This window comes from Engraulis encrasicolus, chromosome 1, assembly GCF_034702125.1.
Source record: "Engraulis encrasicolus isolate BLACKSEA-1 chromosome 1, IST_EnEncr_1.0, whole genome shotgun sequence".
Classification (NCBI taxonomy): domain Eukaryota; kingdom Metazoa; phylum Chordata; class Actinopteri; order Clupeiformes; family Engraulidae; genus Engraulis; species Engraulis encrasicolus.
This window is the reverse complement of record NC_085857.1, coordinates 17,900,319-17,904,378: the sequence shown is the minus strand read 5'-3', so window position 1 is coordinate 17,904,378 and position 4,060 is coordinate 17,900,319.

The window sequence follows — 4,060 nt, the reverse complement described above, 5'->3', positions numbered from 1 at the left end:
GCTGCGTCCCATACAGCTTCTGAATCGACAACTTTGCCATGTAATAAAACTGTTCTTGAAAGGCAAGCCATTTTCTTTGCAGTTCTTGTCGTCTTTGTCCGTAGGCTACGAGCCAAACGGCGACCTGCTCCAGCAGAGTTTGCTCCATTTTATTCTCCTCCTTTGTCGTTCTGTTGTTGTCCTTCTGTGATTTGGGGCGAAAGTGGGCTGTGCCCGACTGACGTTTCACAAACAAGGCGTGTACCTGAATGTGCCTGGGGTCGGCTATGAGTCCGATCAGGCAAAAAATGGCCCGGGCCGGCAGCTCCGAGCCGGCCACTCTCCTGAGCCCCGGGCGGCCCCGGGCCGCTGAAGCGCGGCTAATGAGACCAAGGCTATTGTGTCTTTCTGTGCAGTGTTGAAGAGCTGGATGGCCCTTGGAACAAATGACTTCCGTAGTCTGTCTGTAAGGCAGGGGAAGGCCCGGAGTCTGTAGCTGAACACGCTCCTCTGGTTGGCCAGAAGCGGGTGCAGGGGGTGTCTGTCATTTTCCAGTATGGAGTCCAGTCTGCTAAGTGTCCTGTTTTCGGCTGTTGTAGTGAGGTCCTCCAATTCCATGCCCACCACAGACCTAGCTTTCCTCACCAGCCTGTCAAGGCGCCCAGCGTCCCTCTTCCTAATACCTCCCCAACAGGCGATAGCATAGGTAAGGACACTTGCCATGACAGACTGGTAAAACATCAGCAGGAGCCTGTTGCAGACGTTGAAGGATCTGAGCTTCCTTAGGAAGTAAAACCTGCTCTGTCCTTTCTTGTACAGAGCATCTAAATTAGCAGCCCAGTCCAGTTTGTTGTCCAGGTGTAATCCTAGGTACTTGTAGGTGTCAACTGTCTCCACTGTCTCTCCCTCAATAGAGACAGGCACCAGTGGCGTATGTAAATATGTAATTTGAAGGATCCATATGAAAACTACGCAAAATTAGACTCCGAACGGCGAAAACTGTTATTTTTTATATCCTTATGTCTTTCTCTTGTCATACAATAGTCAAAATACTTTTAGAACCCTACTTAGATACACTATTTCATTGTTAAATGAGAGCATGCTGAACTATGCCCAGACTAAATTGATCCATATGCTGAAATGACGCAGAAAACCCCCCCGTCAAAATGACACGGAAAAGTCCAAACTAGTGAGCTTTTATACATATTCTCATGATGTCAGGAAACTAAACATAAGGGGCTCATTTACACAGTCAAAGTTGAAAACGGGTCGGGGACGACCCGAAGATGAGAGGAGGGTTAAGCCCCAAAATAGTGGCATACCCCTTTAACCCTAAAGCGACCGAGTGGGGTCGTTTATGACCCTGGGCACAATATTTTTTCACCGTTTCTTGTCCTTTTAGGGGTTGGGCAATACCTATGTTGTGCATGTTGTGAATCAATTTTGTGAGGATTGGCCCATTTATAGCCTATGGGGATTATAATCAAAACATCTGTGGGGTCATTTATGACCCCGATAAGATCCATGAGATACTCAACATTATAATTTCCATTTCTGTTGTAATTTTCAAACTCTAGTTTTTATATATGGTGTCTTGGGGCAGGCCATGGTCAGCAGACCTAATATATTTATAATATAAACATTTATAGTATTGAAATATAATATTTTATGTAGGCCTACATAAATAGGGCACACCTGCGATAACCAATCAAGCATATTGTGAGGGCATCCAGGAAGTATTTTCTCTATTATTGCTCCATATATTGTTGATATCATCATGACACAATGGTCCTAGACACATGATAAGAATATGACATGGAAGTCATCCTGATGATCAAAAAGGGAGGAAACAAGTTCTCAGTGTAGAAATCAATGTCGTTTTTAGAAATGTCCTTATTATGGCTGTACAAAGGCTCAAGCATCAGCTGAATCATCTCTTTGCTCTAATTGAGGGGTGGGGAACCTATATGGCTGGAGGGCCATTTGCGGCCCTTGAGGCCGTTTTATCCAGCCCCCGAGACAATTTTAATGTTATGCAGCATCACATGAAATGTGACACATTTTGTTAATGAATCTTAGAAATCATAAGCAATACAATTAAGTCATATTTAGGAGACCTAGAGAAGGTGGGGTATGTTTTAAAGGTGGCTGCCTTAAATAAAGGCCTAAAGTGCGGGGGGACATCCTGGTTTGTGTTCATAATACGGCCCTCTGAGTAATTTGAAGTGGCCCCTCGAATGAAAAATGTTCCCCACCCCTGCTCTAATACATATGGAAGACGCCTTTTCACAGTCACAATGTCCAGAGAAAAGTTTCAGAGAAATTTTGAGTGTGCACAAGCTTATATGTTTGAGACATGGTTTTGTCTATGTAAATAACCATATTCTCTAGTAGTCGTGATTTCATGAACCCGGGAATGTCGAGTACCCTAAAGTTTTATTGCAGAAATAGTATCATCTATGGGCCTAATTGATAGAATTTAGCTTGGTTGTCCAAAGTTGCACTTTGAGAGAAGAAAAAAATGCATTGGATGTTTTTTGTATTTTTATGTCTACATAGCCTATGCAAATGAGAGCATACATCATTAGCAATGTAGGTATGTAAGTTTGACTACCTTTTAGCAAAACAATAAAGTGTTCAATTGATATTTGTTTGCTTTAGATGAGGGACAAGTAGCCTATGTCTTGGATGCAAATAAATTTGAATGATCCCCACAATATGATCTATATACTGGTATTTCTATATTAACTCCTTGGGGTCATGACCCCGCTCGGTCGGATTAGTCGCAAAAACTGCCCGGTCGCTTGAGGGTTAATCACTTTGATTAATGTCATCAAGGTGTCATAATAAAGACAGCCCAAGCAATGTCACCTGCCATGACCATAGCGGAACGCCACTGAATGCCATCAGGCATAAAACGTTTATGACATTGACGTTTTGATGATAACACGTCCATGATTACATCACAATACAGTTATGACACTGTCATGTTACTATATATCATGACATATCGTGCTAGTGAACAAAACACAGCATGTTTCAGGATGTAATCAGAAGTGCATATCACAGAAGTTCGATATTCTCTAGTTTCTAAGCAGCATTTTTCATCAAAAAATCAAAAATATTCATAGCGTAGGCTACATTATCATACATACATGTCATTCAATGTGCTTAAGAGTAGAGAAAAGACAAGAAGAGGAAGAAAAAAAAACTAGTTTGTGTTATAGATAGAGTGTCATTGACTATCGCCAAAGGCAGATGAAAATAAAGCAGTTGACTTCCTTTTAAAACAAGATACTGTTCTAATTTGGACAGGGAATTAGTTCCAGCATTTTGCAGCATAATGACTAAATGCCATTTCATTTTTAGATGAAATGCCGTTAGATTAGGCTACTTCCACAGGGTTTTGATAGACTCACCTTCGATTTAGGCTATTGATAGCTCATCTCGACAGAATGTCTTGTCAATGCAATCTATGCATAGGGTTTTTGCAACTATATTTTTCTTATCATTACAATGAGTAATCCAATTATTCCACGGAGTATTATTATTATGAGATAATAAGATAAGATAATCCTTTATTGTCTCTTCAAGAGAACTTTTGTTTGGACATGAGAGTGTGATGTAGGCCTACACCAAAACATAGCACAACAGACAGACAAATGACACACACGTGTACACTGAACAAGGAAATATGTAACATATACGGACAGCTCCTGTTGATATAGATCTTGGCCCATACCAACCAGCAAACATTCGGCCAAAATAGTAATGCAGACCAATCATATTGCACCCATCCCTTTCAGAGGGGTAAAAAAAGAAAGAATAAATAAATAGTAATGTATGCATGCATGTAGTGTGTAGAATGCGACTGGTCTGCAATTTAAAGGTTGTAACAATGTATAGGCCTACTCGTGTGTTACATTGTTGCTATTAGAAGGGCACTGCGCATGTCACCAAGATGGATAGCTAATGGTGCATTCCCCAGAGGTAGGACCTTCCCAATAAGCAAAAAGGAGTCTGCTACCTCCCACTTGAAAGCGTTCCAACCAGCAAGCTAACCCAACTACAAACATGGGGG